Here is a 17,634-nt window from a genome sequence, read left to right as displayed (position 1 = left end):
TGGGTGCACCATAGTGCCCGCCGTGCGGCTGTCCACACCTGGAGCATTTTACTCGTTCCTGTTGTTTGCTGGGCCCTGCGGGCACCTGAGCTTGCGACCCCTGCTGCTCACTGACCGTCTTCAACCTGGGATTTTCTTCTTTTTGCCCACTTTCTTTCCAGATTCCCAATGTACTTCTTTAAGGGTTCTCTCATGATTAAATGCCCTCCCTCCAATCTTCTTTGACTCCTGAATGGCCACACTCTTACATATATGCACTTTGCTTTACAATGTTTGGATATAAGCTTAGAAGTAATATGTTTTTTTGTTTTTTGTTTTTCCTTAAGAAATTTGAAAGCAAGAAACAGGCACTTATTTGCTGGGACTTGGTTGTGTGATCTTGGGCAAATTACTTAACTTCTTGGATTTGCATTTTCTTTATGTATAATTAGAAAAATGATCCACAGGAAAAGCATGAGAATAAAAGTGAGTTTATAATCAGGAAAGAGCTTTGAAAGAAAATGACGAGTCTTATCCAAGCACCAGAGGTTCAATAATAATTGTTATTATGATAACAATAACAGCAGCTTACATTGACTGAATGCGTACCACGAGCTTCTGAAGTGTTTGACATGTTCAGTCAGTTTTGCCGTAACCTGACATGCTCGTTCCCAAAAAGTCACAACACTATGTAGATTCGCACAAATGAAAAAAATGGGGCTAGGGACATAACAGTGATGCATAAAAATAAAAATTCACTCGCAACTCAGTGAAAGTGCTAGCACAGTTTTACACCTGTTGAACGATTAAGGAATACATAAATACTACAACAAATGTGGCATTTTTGGAAGCGGACCTGAAGTTTGATCGTGGAAGTGGGTGTTGGAAGGGTTACCACTTGTGAGCTGTTGAGAAGTGGAGTGAGAAGTTATCTGAACTCCGGTGGACAGCAATAAGCCACATATGGATGGTGTAGGTCCTAACACATGGATGTTTGGGGTGAGTACATGTGGGTTTTATGTGCAGGGTATGGTTTTCCACACTCACCTAGTATTTCTCATGGGAGAGTTGCACACTCAAACAGGTGACTTATAGTCTACTCATATTTTCTTCTAATGTATCAATTGCATTGGACCAAATTACCATTTGCAAAACAAGTGCTTCAGCAGAAGTGACTGTATTGTCTCACTTAGTCCTCCAAACAACCCATCAAAGTGTGCGTTATCGCCTCCATTTCATTTAAAGAATCAGAATCAAATTTCCGTTTGGAATCCACATTCAATGCAGGTTCCCATGGATATGCTGGCCTCAGTATGAAGGTGTGGTTTGGACCGTGGGGTCCCAGATGCTCAGGGAGGGACCAGTTGAAGTGTGTTCCAGTCCCTTGGTTTCTCTTCCCAGCTTGGAGCCACAGTGCCGGAGCCCACGTCTGCAGCCTCCCGGGCCACTGTCATCACATCCATACTGTACGGTGCCTCACCCGAGCCCACAGTTTTGGGGCTCAGAGGTTTAAGCTCCATGTGTTGGGTCCTTATGGCTGCAAGTGAAGCTGTGTCTTTTACTTAAACACCCACCCACGCCCGTCTGCACCTCAGAGGCTGTCTGCTTCCTGGGTTCAAGCCTTCTTCCCAGAAGCTGGGGGATCTCTGATTCCGTGGAGCTCCTGTGGGTGGCCAGTGTTTCCCATCTGTGTGGGAAAGAGCTGCAGGGGGCACAGATGCCCGTCAGCTGGGCCAGTTCCAGTCCATCTAAACCTTCAGAATCTCAGCAAGCTCACCTTTCAGCAGGTCTGTGTTCAGATGTGCCCCATGAGATGGGGCACTCGGTCAAGTTAGGGGCTCCTTCTTCAGACTCTTGTAACCTGTTTCCCCTGCCTCAGTGTTCAGAAGCTGGTGGCAGTCATCAGACATCTTGGGGCCATTACTCTGCCTGCCACACGGGGAAAGCCTTTCCCGAGCAGGTGCTCAGGCCGTGCTCAGTCCTTTCCTCGATCTCACTTTCCAGGTGCCTGCTGCGTCCGGTGTGCTGCCAGCTGTGCTCCAACCAACCTTCTTTGCCTTCTGGGTGGCTGGCTCTAGTAACAACGTCACGGTCCAATGCTCTAACTTTGCAGAAGCCATCAGTTACTAAAACAGTGCCATTTAGGTTCAGACTCAGTTCTGTTTGTTTTAAACTTCACATTCAATTCTGGCACTCCCCACCACACCTCGGGGCAGGTTAGACCATTGTGTCCATGTCTGATGTGTGACGAGGATCCCCTCCTTGACCTAATCTCTAAGCCCTCTGTCCAACTAGATGTCATCTTCGGCCTGTCCTTGGCCTGCCCAGCCCAGTTTTAGCAAAGTATCCTATTAAACTGGTTTATTAAGAATCCCCCAGTGACTTCCGGCCAAAACGGAGGCATAGGTAGACGTGCTTTGCCTCCCTCCATAACCATAAGAAGGATTACATGTACCTCAAAACTAAAAACAACCAGAACTATCAGAAAATTGAACTGCATGGAAGTTCAACAGACAGATATAAAGAAGAAATACTCAACAACATAATCAATAAAATATACTTAAAAAAAAAAGAAATACTCATCTAGACAGGTGTGACAGCTCTACCTAAGATGCAGAGACAAGGACAGGAGCCTGTCGAGATGAGGAGACAGAGGAGTATAGCCCAAAAGAGGGAACAGATAAAGGCTCTCGAGGGAGAACTAAGCAATGAGGAGATAGCCAACCTAACAGATGCAGAGTTCAAAATACTGGTGATAACAATGCTCACAGACTTGACAGACATGCTTGAGTATGGCAAATGCAGAAGGGAAGAAGTGAAGGCTAAGCTAAGTGAAATGAAGGAAAATCCACATGAAACCAATGGTGAAGGAAGGAAACCAGGGTTCAAATCAATGATTGTGAACATAAGGAAGAAATAAACAGTCAACAAGTACAGAATGAAGAAAGAAGAATTGAAAAAAAAAAATGAGGAGAGGCTTAGGAACCTCTGGGACAACTTTAAATGTACCAACATCCAGATCATAGGGGTGCAGCAGGAGAAGAGGAAGAGCAAGAAATTGAAAATTTATGTGAAAAAACAGTGAAGGAAAGCTCCTCAAATTTGGCAAAGGAAATAGACATATAAGTCCAGGAAGCACAGAGAATCCCAAACAAGCTAGACCCAAAGAGGACCACACTAAGGCACATCATAATTAAAATGCCAAAGGTTAAAGATAAAGAGAGAATCTTAAAAGCAGCAAAGAAAAGCAGAGAGTTACCTACAAAGGGTTCCCTATAAGACAATCAGCTGATTTCTCAAAAGAAACTGCAGGTAAGAAGGAGCTGGCAAGAAGTATTCAAAGGGATGAAAAGCAAGGACCTACAACCAAGATTACTCTACCCAGCAAAGCTATCATTTAGAATGGAAGGGCAGATGAAGTGCTTTCCAGACAAAGTAAAGCTAAAGGAATTCATCATCACTAAGCTATTATTATATGAAATGTCAAAGGAACTTACTTAAGAAAAAGAAGATAAAAATTATGAACATTAAAATGACAACAATCTCACAACTATCAACAACTGAATCTAAAAAATAAAAACAAAATCCAACTAAGCAAACCAGAACAGGAACAGAATCATAGGTATGGGGATCATTTGGAGGGTTATCAGCTGGGAGGGGGAAGGGGGAGAAATGGGGAAATGGTGCAGGGATTAAGAAGCATGATTGGTACGGATGGAATAGACAGGGGGAAGTTAAGAATAATATAAGAAAGAGTGAAGCCAAAGAACTTGTATGCACGACCCATGGGCATGAACTAAAGTGGGTGGGATTGCTGGAGGGAAGGGGGCTGCTGGGCAGAGGGGAGCAAAGGGAAAAAAAATTGGGACAACCGTAACAGCATAATCAATAAAATATACTAAAAAAAACAAAACAAAACAAAAAAAGAATCCTCCCCACTTACCACCTTTGATATCCAATCAAGTTGCCCTCCCCCTGCCCTTGATACCTAACCAAGTTCCTCATAGCAATTTTCCATCCAATCCCTCACCCTGCCTGGTGGCTAGAAATCCCCACTTGTCCCTGTCATGTTTGCAGTTGAGTTCAGTCTCTCTCCCCTATTGCAATAGTCTGCAATAAAGTCCTCCTCACCTGCTGAACTCATCTGGTGCAGATTTTCTTTGATGGGTGTCCAGCCCGCCCACAAGCCTAAGCTCTCCTCTTCTCCTCTGCACTTCCACGCCAGTGTTGGGCCACCCAACACTGAAAGAGGCAGAAGAGGCCTCTCTCTCACTTTGAGACTGCCCCTGAAAGACCAGTGTTAGTCTGGGTACTCTGAAAAGCAGACACCAAGACAGGAATAAGAAATTTATCGGAGGAAAGACCCGTGAGAGGAAATGGGGATGGAGCTGGAGGAGGGAGAGCTCTCAGACTGTGATGCAGGTCTGACCCTGGGTGAAAGGGAGCTGGGAGAACGCTGGTGGGATGGAGGTATGTTTGATATCAGTCCAGTTCTAAGGAAAATTTAACAGGGCTGCTGGAGAGTCCCCTAGCCAGTTGCCTATCGGAGAAATCCTGCACATCACAAAAATGAGCCTAAAATGACTCTGCCTGCCATTTCCAGTCATGGGGGGAGAGCAGCCTCTGGGGAACCCGGCTTTGGTGCAAACACAGTGACGGGTTTCAGAGGGCAGTCCCTGGGGCCGTTGGACAATATGCCCCCTGCAGTTGGAGAACTGAGAGGCACCTTCTCAACCTTCTCACGGTCGCCAGATGAACTGCCCCCATTCTGGTTGTTTACAATTTGCCCTCGATTGCAGAGAGGCCCGCATTAGTGCAGGGGGAGGCTGAAGCCCTCTTTCTCTCGGTTCTCTCTGCCTCTCTGTCTAATACCAACCCTCCATTGGCTCCTTCGGCTTGGTGGTCATTCATGTGCTGCTGTTTTTGTCACAAGTGTCCTGTTATGAGAGACGGTGCTCAGGTTGGACCCATTTCTTCTCTTCCTCGGCTCCTACTCTAAGAAGTGTACCTTGAAGTCTTTGGTTAAAGGTGTAAACTTCAAGCCCCACTATCTGCTTGGTCCCAGCCCCTCAACTCCGCAGTGGGCGGTGATGTCAGCTGCTCTGTGCCATGTCCTAGCACTCTTGCTCTTCACTCTGCGTCTCCTTTTTCCTTTCTCCAGACCCGAGCAGCACCAGGTGGTCTTGGCAGTGTTAAGACAATCGCCACACCATGACCCACTGGGGATGTGTTTGGAGGAGCCACGACCTTCTAGGAATAGAGAGACATGTCAAATGCTCTCCCTCCTTCATGCAACCAGTCCTCCCCTTCCTTTGCCTCGCGAATGAGGTGAGGGTGTTGGTTTTGTTGCTGGTTCCGGTGAGATGGTGGCTCTCTGCCGGCCTGGTAGGGCTCCCTGGCTGGTTCCTGTGGCTCCAGGGTTCCCATGGTTCCCTGGATTTCAAATGAGTTCGGTGGGTTACAGCCATGCCCCATTCAAACGTCTGCCCTCACACAGTTAATGGTGTTGCCATGGTGGACACTGCTTATGGGAGCCAAGGTTGTGTTCCTGGGAGGAATGAGACATGGTTATGGTCCCTAGGGGCAGTGATCCTGGGAAGGGGACTTCCGGTCTCCGTTTATTCAGGCAGGGATAATACCTGCTGGAAACACCAGGGTCTGGAGAAGCTTTGTAGAACATCATCCCAACTACGGATCAGCCCTCTCTGCTCGCAGAACAGGATCCTGCTCCCACCGTGGAGGGAGGCCGTCTCCTCTAGCAGTTCAGCTTCAGGGTGCCTAAAAACCACCTGCAGTGATTGTTACAATGCAGATTTCAGGCGCCATTCCAGAGATTAGTATTCACCTGGCCTGGGTAGGGCCCAGAGACCTGTGTTTTTAACAAGCACAGGAGAGATTCTGATGCAGTCTTTCTCCTTGGGAACCGCGGACCCAGTTTGCAGTCTGTCAGTCTCTCTCCTATTGCAGTCGGCTCAGGGCCAGGGAGAAAGCAGTGGGGGAAAGGAAGGGCGCAGACGGGTTGAAAGATGCCAGTCCCCCACCTACGGGGATTGTCATCATTGTTATCACACATGTGGGAGAAATGTCTGTCCCAGCAAGACACAAGATCTGCAGGAAAGTGAAAGGGAATTGCTAGGGAGAAGAGAATAGAGAAATATAGATTGGATACAAAGCTTGTACAGACTAGCTGAAGATGAGAACGAGTTATGGCTGCGTGAGCCACTAGGGCATTCTGTCACAGAAACACTGGGAGACAAGGTGAGCATCATGCATGAGACAGAACAAATCTGGTGAAAAGGAAAATCAGATACTGAGAGAATAGAAATTAAATTAAAATTAAAACTCAAAATACAACTAGAGCCTCTTTCCTCAAATCAAAACAAACGATCAGATGGAAGATGCAATGTGAGACTGTGGAAACCTCCCCGCGGCCCAGGAACGGATCAGAGCTGCCAGGATGAGTGGAGGAGAACCCCCAGGGTGAAGTGTTCCCTGTCACTAATGATGTTACAGGCAAAATAATCTCGTCACTGCAGCAGGTAAAGAATGTGACTGGTGCACTGACTCCATCAAGGGGAATAACAACGTGAAACAGCCCGTAGCAAAGAACTCATCGAAAAGAGCTGCAGCCTAGATGGTTCCATGTAAAAACATACAAATGAGTGACGAGACAGACATAGCAGGACTGCACTATGGGAAGCTGTCCTTATGAGAAGGAGGGCAGAAAACTTGCTCAAACGATGGGATCGGGTGGATTTTACTAGTCCCCTGCAAGACATGACATTAAAAAATGGAAATATAAGACCAACAAGGAAGCCTTTATAGCCCTGCTCTGAAATGTCAGTTGGTAGGTTTTGCAAGAACTTATCACTAGTAAGGAACCTGAGGACAAGGCCCGTGAAAATGCACAACAAGGCCCAGATGAAACCCAGCTGCACTATTTAGAGTGCAATAGTGCATATAATAGAAAAGGATTTTAACTTTAAATTATTCAATTTTCCATTAAGGAAGTAAGTTTCCAAAAACTGGAAAGGTTAAAATTCCAGCAGATGCAAACAACTGTAAGTTAATATAAAGGCTCGGTAATGATAAAATTATCTAAGATTTTAATTCAGTGACTCATTGCCAACTTGTATTGATTTAGGGTGACTTTGTTTAAGGGCTTCACGCCAGCACCAGCTAGTTAAAGTGGACAAAAAAGGAGGCATTTATTAAAAAGAGACAGGAGGGTCTTCTAGAATCAAAGGACAGGGAGACCCCGGAAGGAAGGTGAAGGTCCTCAGGCCTCTTGCCTGTCTTGTCTCTGCTTTCTGCTTTTCTCTGCGCTTATCTGTATTTCTTTCCTTTCCATCGGGTGGTTGGTCTTTTCCGTACGGATCTGTGATAACTTTTTGTTTTGCTTTATTCTCGCCCTGAAGACCACCAGCTGAGCCGGTCTCAGCCCCGAGTTTCCCTTTCGCTGCCCAGTCTGTGGAGCGGATCTGGTCCTTCAAAGGTCTCCCTTGTCGGCAGGCACCGTGTTAAGCGTTGTCAGTAGAGGGCGCAAGAGAGACGCTGCAGTAGCAGAGGCTTGTGTCCTGGTTCTGGGCTGGCTTGGCCAACAGCTCCGGCAGCACAGGCGCATGCGCGGGCCTCAGGCCCGACTCCGCAGCACGCGCCGCTCATCCAGCCCTGGATTCCTGCAGCTTCCTCAGCGAGCAGCTCCTGCAGGGCACGGGAGCCGGCAGCACCTAGGGGCCAGCAACCTCTTCTTGAGCCCTGTTGGTCAGTAACCTCAGGGCTTCACTGGGTGAAACCTGAAACTGGGTCCCAGTACATGAAAGTCAAGGAGAGACCGAAGAAGAACAAACCTCTCCAGATTGGTAGGTGGCAGTTTTCACAAGCAAGGGGACTTACAAGGAGGGTAGGTCTCCACGCCCACCCGCCAGAATCTTAAAAGTTACTATAGAGGCCTTACCTGGGTTCAGTCATGGATTCAGCCCAGGGCGGTCTCAACAACACAGTACTGTCTCAAGGCTGTGTCCTTGGGTTAGCTTCAAGTATGGGGAAGGCAGGCAGAAGGCCTGGTCTGTCCAAGGACAGGGGAAGGGCCGAGGACCTTCCGATTGGCCAGCTCCAGTGTCAGCGTCCTCTAGATGACCTCCTCCAACACTTTACCCCTCTGACCCCTCTTACAACCCCACACTCCCCTCTTTTGTAATGTGTGCTAAGCTCTCGGCAAGGGGTTTCACTAGCATGGGGGTGGCTGTCTGTCTGCCCTGGAAGCCAATACCTCAGAAACAGTAGACACATTCAAGAAAAAACAGGTTAAAATAATGATTTCCAAAAGAACTAACTAGGTTTTCAATGAAGAGCCTCAAGATCCAAACCACTGATTTATCAGGTCCCATAGGCTAGGGGTCAGATCACACGGGATACTTAACTTGTGTCTTTATGTGATTTAATAGGGTTGATTCATTTGCAGATTTATCAGGTATGAACACAGAACATTCTGGGTAATCACACAGATGCCTCCTTGTGAGGCAGTAATGATGCCCCAGGCCTCCTGCTTTGGAGAACAGCTTCTTTCACGAGAGATACTTTAGTGTTCGGTAAGGACAGGCTTTGGGGGCTGTCCTGTAAGGCTTGCTGGGGGAATTTAGTAAGGACCTCTACATGTGCTGTAATGTCCCCAAGGCAGTGGATGGAACACAATGGCAGCCAAATGATCGTAACACTGGAAGGCAGATCATGTCCATCTGGCCTGGGGAGAGGGAGGCTGGCAGTTGCTGTTACTCTGGGGCTGATTCCCCTTTGTGCCCAGGGAAAACCCAGGATGCAGCAGCCCAGCCACCCAGTGGAAGCCATGGCCAAATATATATTTTTAAATTTTATTTAGTTTTAGAGAAAGGGGAAGGGAGGGAGAAAGGGAGGGAGAGAAACATTGATGTGTGAGAGAAAAATCAATCGGTTGCTTCTCACATGCACCCTGACTGGGGACTGAACCTGCAACCTAGGCATGTGCCCTGATTGGAAATTGAACCGGCAACCTTTTGTGCTGTGGGCCAATACCCAACCAACTGAGCCACATTGGCCAGGGCCATGGCCAAATATTAGTGGATCCCATTTGGGGCTCCCCAATATCTACCTGGGTGGTGTGACCAGTCAGTGTCAAACTGGTTGCTATCCTTGAGTGTGACAGATTGATTGCATAGTCCTAGTGATATACCTCCCATATTTCTGGTACAACTGAGTTAGTTCTGTGTAGAGTGAGTTTTTTATTCCTAATATAGAATTGCCCAGGGGGCTCAAATGTCCATAAACATAAGGAGCCATATGAATCTAGCCCAAATCTGAACTTAGTCACCTATGGCCCTAATGGTGGTATTTTTAGGACCCTTTAGGTCAGCAGTTTGATGGGTTGCCTGTGTAGTTTGATTGACAGAAGAAGTATACCCATGCCTAGTGTTATTGATAATGTGTGTGTCACAGAGCAGGTTTCTGGATCATTGTTGTTAATGTTAGATGAATTAAGAATATTAGTCCACCCTGGCCAGGTAGCTCAGTTGGTCAGAGCTGCGTCCTAATAGGTCAAGGTTGCAGGTTTGATCCTTGGTCAGGGCACATAATTGATGTTTCTTTTTCTGTTCCTTCATCTTTCTCTCTAAAATAAATAAATAAAACATTTTAAAAAACTACTAAAACAGAGAGCACTAGTCCTAGCTTTTTCTTTCTTAATGCATTACCTAAGGGCCTTCCAATTCCCTCTGGAGTGGCGATACCCACCATGGCAGTCCTGCAGCTGCCCACACACCCATCAGTTGGATTGATTCCTTTGTCAGGCATAGAAGTGGGCCCGCTGTAGAAAGGTATTTCTATCAGGTGTCCATCCTGATATTGGACACCCCAGGAGCAGCAGAAATCTCTTTTTTGCTCAATCCCTCCACCCCCCCAACCCAGCCTCCCAATCCCTGCCCCCAGCAGCTGTCATCCTGCTTCTATCTATGAATCTCTCTATTTATGAATATCATATGGTATCTGCTCTCTGACTGGCTTATTTCACTTATCTATTCATGCAGTTGCAAAGGATAAGATTTTCTTCTATTTTACAACTGAGTGGTATTCAGTTGTATAAATGTATCACACCACAATGAGATACACCTCACACCTGTCAGAATGGCTATCATCAATGAATCAATAAACAATAAGTGCTGGTGAGGATGTGGAGAAAAGGGAACCCTCATGCACTGTTGGTGGGAATGCAGACTGGTGCAGCCACTGTGGAAAGCAGTATGGAGATACCTCAAAAAATTAAAAATGGAACCGCCTTATGACCCAGCAATTCTACTTCTGGGAATTTATCCGAAGAAACCCAAAACACTAATTTGCAAGAATATATGCATCCCTATGTTTATTGCAGCATTGTTAACAATAGCCAAGAGTTGGAAGCAGCCCAACTGTCTATCACTAGATGAGTGGATAAAAAGTTGTAGAGAATTTATATGAATTTATTTGAGCCAAAATGAAGACAACTGCCAGGAAGCAAAATCTCAATGGATTAAGAAAATGCTCTGGAAAAGGGCAGTTTCACCACTTATTTTATACGTACATCAGAATCAAAGAGGAAGATATAAGGGGGTTACAAGAAATTCATTGGTAATAGATAAGGGAGGTAGGACAAAGCAAACTAGGGGATGGGTAAGAAGTAAAATGAGAAGACACGTACCTCTTTTACAGTTCTGGGCAGAGGACAGCTAACAGCCATAATGAACATGATAACAACAGTGAGGGGTTTTGAGGTCTCAGCTCTGCTGTGGTTGTGCCTTGAAGGGTCTGAGGTTGGGCAAGCAAATGACATTCCAAAGACAATAGATGGGCTCAGTTAAGGTAAAGACTGACCTTTGTCAGGGAAGATACCAGCCTAGGACCTGACTACCTGCCATGACCTGCTTTTAGTGAGGAAGTTTTAATTTCAGACCATGCTGTGTGGTTACTCTTGGTCTCTGAGTTTCTAAGTCTGTCCTGCAAGCCTCCCCTGAGCTTGTCACCTTTATTATGTGCCCCCCTCTTTTGGGTCCACACCCTCCATTTCAGAGGATGCCTGTTCCATTGAATTCTTAAGAAATCTATGATTTAGGGTAGAGACTTCTCATATAGGAATGCAACAGGTGGAGAGAGTATTTGTGGTGAAATATTTGAAAGTGAAAATTCCTGTTGTAAGCACGACCAGGAGGGTTTCTTGAGCATGGCAAAGGCAGGCTGCAGGTCAAGTGGTTCTCAGTTCTTTACCACAATGGTTCCGACTGCTCTTTTGGTTGGGAAACGTGGTATTTAGCCAAGTAATTAAAGGAATGGATGTGGCAAGGATTCCGGAGAATGTAGAAGTGAAAGGTGAAAAATCTGCTGAATTGCACGTTATTACAGAATGTGGAGAATTGAAGGAGGGGCATGACTGGGCAATACTCCCAAAAGGTAGTCCTGGTGACAGTCATTCAGGTTTCCCCAAGGATGCACATGTAGATTTAAAAGATGTGGATAAACTACTATTGATAACACAAAACTGAAAAAAAAAAAAAAAAAAAAACATTGGAAATACATTTTTCAAGCTCCAGGATTGGAAGATGGCCATTAAAAATATACAGAGGTTTTAAGATATGTGGAAGGTTCGAAGGCTGTTACTGAGAAAGCAGATGAATTGAAGCCGCAACCTGCTGCTTTAAGCTGCACGCTGAGTATCGGTGCGTGTAAGCTGAGCGTGTCAAATTGGCAGTGAGCAACTGCGTCGTCGGGAAGCTGTTGCAACAGACCCATCAGATCCCAAGCACTGTGCTGTTGAACTCAAGGGTGGCAGAAATGAAAAGAATACAATCAAGGAAGGAGACTTGACTTGGGTTGGTGAACACACAATACAATATACAGTTGATGGATTATAGGATTGCACTTCTGAAACCTATATAATTTTATTAACCAGTGTCACCCCAATAATTTGATAAAAAACGTCCAATCAAGCATTGGCTGATCTTTACAAAGCTCGGGAGACAGCATCAGAAGATAAAGCTATTCAGGAAGAATTGTTCAAAGTGAAAGAAAAGATAAAAGCACAGAAAGATAAAGAGAAGGCAGGGTATGTAAAAATGTTTGCTTAATAAGAAGTCAGCTTTGCTTAAACATTATGCATTGATGTATAAAGGCAAAAAGAAAATTTAAGGGGTTTTGTCTGTTATATATGATCCCTAATGTGTTTCCTTTGATACTTCAGTTCCCCATTGTTTACAGTTTAGGAATATTGATATGGTTCACTCTTAATAAAAGTGTTACAAAGTAAAAACAAAAACAAAAACAAAAAACCAAGCAAACAAAAAACAAAGAAACACATTGAGACCTCCAACTAATCTGTGACAAAGGAGATGAGAATATACAACGGGGGAATGACAGTCCCTTCAATAAATGGTGTTGGGCAAACGGGATAGATAGATACATGCGAAAAAATGAATATGGACCACTTTTTTATATCAAATACAAAAAAAACTAAAAATGGGGTAAAGATTAAATGTAAGATCTGAAACCATAAAACTCCTGGAAGAAAACATAAACAGTAAACTCTCTCTCTCCCTCTCTTTTTGAAATGGCAAAGTAGGATTTATTTATTTTGGGGTGGTGGTGGTGGTATTTATTTATTTATTTATTTAAATAGTTCAATTTTTTCATCATTTTCTTTCTTTTTGACTTAAAAAAAATTTAATTCCACACAGAATGAGGTCATACAATATTTCTCTTCCTCTTCCTGGCATCTTTCACTGACATAATGTCCTCTGCATTTATACACGTTGTCACAAATGACAAGACTTTGTTCTTCCTCATGGCTGAATAACACTCTGTCTACCTGTGTATCTAGTCTCACAGCTTCTCTGTCCATTCCCCACTGATGGACACTTAGGTTGTTTCTGTGTCATGGCTGTTGTAAATAGTGCTGCAAACATCACTATTTTTCAATTACAGCTGCCATACATTATTATATTAGTTTCAAGTGAACACCCTAGTGATTAGACATTATATAACTTACTAAGTGATAATCCTGATAAACCTCACACCCAGCTGACACCATATAGTTATTAGAATATTATTGACTATATTCCCTGTGCTGTACTTTATACCCCCGTGAGTATTCTGTAATAATCAATTTGTACTCTTAATCCCTTCACCCTTTTCACCCATCCCCCCAACCCCCTCCCATCTGGCAACTCTGAAAATGTTCTCTGTATCTATAAATCTGTTTCTTTTCTGCCTGCTCATTTATTTTATTTTTTTAGGTTCAATTGTTGGTAGATATGTATTTATTGCCACTTTACTTTTCATATTTTTTAATCTTTTTTCTTCTTCTTCTTAAAGAAGACCGTTTAACATTTCATATAATACTGGCTTGGTGGTGATGAACTCCTTTAGCTTCTTCTTGTTTGGAAAGCTCTTTATTTGTCCTTTGATTCTAAATGACAGCTTTGCTGGGTAGAGTAATCTAGGTTGTAGGTCCTTGCTTTTTATCACTTTGAATATTTCTTGCCAAATCCTCTGGCCTTCAAAGTTTCTGTTGAGAAATCAGCTGATAGTCTAACGGGAGCTCCCCTGTTGATAACTAACTACTTTTCTCTTGCTGCTTTGACAGTGAACTCTTTGACGTTGACCTTTTTGCGCAAGGACAACAAAAGCAAAAATAAGCAAATGATACTATATCAAACAGGGAAGGAAACCATCAACAAAATGAAAAGAAAACCTACTGAATGGGAGAAGATATTTGGAAATGATATATCCAATAAGGAGCTAATACCCCAAATATATAAGGAACTCATAGAACTCAGAGGACCTAAATGTAGATTTCTCCAAAAGGGACATACAAATAGCCAACAGACACATGACAAGATGCTCAATATCACTAATCACCAGGGAAATGAAAATCAAAACCACAATGAGATATTATTTCATACCTTTCAGAATGGCTATTATCAAAAACTTAACAAATATCAACTGTTAGTGAGGATGTGGAGAAAAGGGAACCCTCATGCACTGTTGATGAGATTATAAATTGGTACTTTCACTATGGAGAACAGTATGGGGATTCCTCAAAAAATTAAAGCTAGAACTACCACACCAGCCAGCAATTCCACCTCTGGGTATTTAACTGCAGAAAACAAAACACTAATTCAAAAAGATGTATTGAGCTTTCTTTTGACTAGTATTTACTAAATAAATCTGTTTCTATTCTTTACTTTCAAGTTCTATGTACTCTTACATTTTCAGAGTGTCTCCTAAATACATATATTTAATTTTTAAATCAATCTGTTAAACATAGCCTTTTAACTGATGAGTTAGGTCCATTTAAATTTAATATAATTTTGTCTACTTCCCTCAGTAAACTGTGAACTCCTTATCCATGTTTTTGATACAATTTGGGGCCCTTATGTACATTCAGTCATTCATTGAATGATTGATGAATGACTGAATGAACGCCAAATCAATTCAACTCTATCTGTCAAAGTCTAGGTCAAGTACTGGCTCTGCTGATTGATCTGTAAAACATTGCTCTTTTTTTGAAACTGCCACAACCCAGTGACTAGCCATCTCATCAGATACTATTCACTTTCTATTCATTGCATTTTCCCAAGACACATAGAGATTGAGTCTCACCATTGCCTCCTAAGCCATCTGAGAAATTAGTTGTAAAATATTTCAAGATACTTTTGGATGACATAGCTAGAGACCTGCAGAAAAACAAGAGTCCTTAGGCCAGGGGGCACTGGAGAGTGACACGGGGACTTAAGTCTTCCTCGACTTTCTCAGCAGAAAATCATGATAGCTGCAAGTTCTCTTAAGGCAAGGGCTGAAATCTCCAAGCATTAACCCGCATAAACTGGTTACAGTCACACACACACACACACACACACACACACACCCCACTGGGAACCAACAATAGGCAAAGACAGATGCTTTGGAGTCTTCACTGGGAGCTGTTCAATCATGCGATTTTAATTTGCATTTGTCTGATAATTAATGATGTTGAGCCTCTTTTCATATGTCTATTAGCTATCTGTATGTCCTCTTTGGAGAAATGTCTATCTTGGTCTTCTGCTTATTTTTTTTTAATTGAATTGTTTGGGGGATATTTGGTGTTGAGTTTTATGAGTTTCTGTACAAATTTTGGATATTAATTCTTTATCAGATGTATTATTAGTGAGTATTTTCTCCCATTCAGTTAGTTGACTTTTCTGTGCAAATCCTATTTATTTTGATGCATGCCCATTCAGTTATATTTTGTGTTTCCCTTGCCTGAGGAGATATATCTGAAAAAAAACATTGCTAAGAGAAATGTTAGAGTGTTTACTGCTTTTGTTTTCTATTAGGAGTTTTATGGTTTCAGGTCCTGCACTTACATCTCGAATTCATTTTGAGTTTATTCTTGTATATGGTGTAAGAAGGTGGTCTAGTTTCATTTTTGGTATGTATTTGTCCAATTTTCTTAACACCATTTAAAAAATAGACTGTCTTTATCTCATTGTATATTCTTGCCTGCTTTGTCAAATATTAATTGGCATATAGGAATCAGTTTATTTTTGAGCTCTCTATTCTGTTCTATTTATCTATATGCCTGTTCTTGTGCCAATACCATACTGTTTTGATTACTATGGCCTTGCAGAATATTTTGATATCAGGTAGCATTATTCCTCCAACTTTGTTCATCATTCTCAAGATGGCTATGGCTATTTGGTGTCTTTTGTGCTTCCATATAAATTTTTGGATTTGTTTTAGTTCTTGAAAAAATGCTATAGGTAACAATTACACTGAATCTATAGATTGCATTGGGTAGTAGGAACATTTTAATGATATTAATTCTTCCTATCTATGAATACAATATAAGCTTCCATTTTTGTATCTTCTTCAATTTCTTTCTTCAATGTCTTACAATTTTCCGATTAGAGGTCTTTTACCTGCTTCATGGCCTTGCTACTTGAAATGTGGCCTCAGACTATCAACATTAGCATCATCTGTGAGCCTTTTAGCAATGTAAGGAATAAGAGAGGTATTGGTCAAAGTGTACAAAATTTAGTTCTGCGAGGTGAAGAATTTCTGAAGATTGAATGTACAGTAGTGTGACTATTGATAACCATACTGTTTATATACTTGTAATTTTCTAAGAGGATAGATCTTAAGTGTTCTCATCACAGAGAGAGAGAGAGAAGAAAATTACAATTGTGCTTTATTTTAATGGTTGCAAAACTTTTTGACTCATAACCTTGAGGCAGAAAGTGTTTATATAATTTTCTATTTTTGTAGGGAAAAATATAGTAGTTCACTTCACATTATAAACTCTTTGACACTTAATATTGCCCTAACTTGCTAATATTTTTATAACTAATCCTCTTTCCAGGATCAAGTTTTGATGAACTAACATAAAAGGCTGCACAGACTTCTTGAATTACGAACATTGCAAAAGACATTCATCCTTTTGAAGTTGTTTTATAAGTGAAATAAATGAGTAAATAAGCAACACTTAACGGATTAACTTTAAGGCACAATGCAAAATCTTAATTTTCCTCTACAATATCAAATTCCTGGTGGGGAGGCTGGGAGAGGAGTGGCAATAAGGCACCTGTGGGATTCAAAACTGAGACACATGAGGCAGAAATTTTTGCGACATTTCTCATTGGAAGGAGCAGTGGACGCCTGCAGTTTTTCTGCAGATGTTACTTGCCCCGCAAGAAGAAGGCTTTGCCCCCGAGAAGTCTTCACAGGGATCACTTCATGTCCTTGTTCTGCAGGCTATAAATGAAGGGGTTCAGCAGGGGAGTCACCACTGTGTAGGTGACAGCAGCTGTCGTGTCCTCTTGTACTGAGTTGGAGGATGAGGACAAGGGGCACAGATAAGCCCTAGTCAACACTGCAAAGAGATGGGCAACAAGAAACTGGGGCCCACATGTAGAGAAGGCCTCGCACCTTCCCTGAACAGAGGGGACCCTCAGGGTGGCTAAAACAATGTGGATATAAGAGACCAGGATGAGCAGGGGGATTAAAATGACTGCTCCCCCCAAGAAGAGGAGCACAAGCTCATTGACCTGAGCGTCCAAGAAGGACACCTTCATCAGGGGCCCCAGATGACAGAAGGAGTCAATAATGATCTCCTTAAAGCAGAAGGGAGGTTGGAATAGGAGGCAGATGTGGGTCATGGCAATAACACTCATAAGGGTCCAGCAGACAGTAACCAGGAAGGTGTGGCACTGGCGGCTCATGACCATCATGTAGTGGAGGGGGTGGCAAATGGCCATGTAGAGGTCATAGGCCATTGTGACCAGAAGGAAATGTCTGTATCCCCAAATGTCAAGAAGAATAGCTGAGCCAGACACCCTGCGTAGGAAATGGACCTGCTCTGGTCTGGATGTTCACCAGGGCTGTAGGCACGGTGGTGGAAATGAAAATGATGTCTGCACAGGAAAGGACGGCAAGGAAGAAGTACGTGGGCCTGTGGAGGTGCATGTCGATGCCCCTGGCCGTGACAATGAGTGGGTTCCCAGCCACAGTGACCACTCGCACCCACAGGAACGGCAGGAAGAAAATGTGCTGCTGCTCTGGCTGCTCTGAGAGTCCCCAGAGGAGGAGCTAGAAGATGGTGGTCTAGTTCTCTCCTGCCAT

General features: G+C 43.3%; 2 pseudogenes; one reads left to right on the top strand and one right to left on the bottom strand.

Annotated features, from left to right (window-relative positions):
- The first annotated feature begins 4,355 nt into the window (after positions 1-4,355).
- LOC149997848 (peptidyl-prolyl cis-trans isomerase D pseudogene) lies at positions 4,356-11,731 on the top strand (annotated as a pseudogene).
- Positions 11,732-16,691: 4,960 nt separating this feature from the next.
- On the bottom strand, positions 16,692-17,634 carry LOC149997847 (olfactory receptor 1P1-like; annotated as a pseudogene).

The sequence above is a fragment of the Furipterus horrens genome, unplaced genomic scaffold (assembly GCF_987537825.1).
Source record: "Furipterus horrens unplaced genomic scaffold, mFurHor1.1.pri manual_scaffold_11, whole genome shotgun sequence".
Taxonomy (NCBI): Eukaryota; Metazoa; Chordata; class Mammalia; order Chiroptera; family Furipteridae; genus Furipterus; species Furipterus horrens.
Note: the sequence above shows the minus strand (reverse complement) of the source record. Positions and strands in the feature narration are given on the sequence as shown.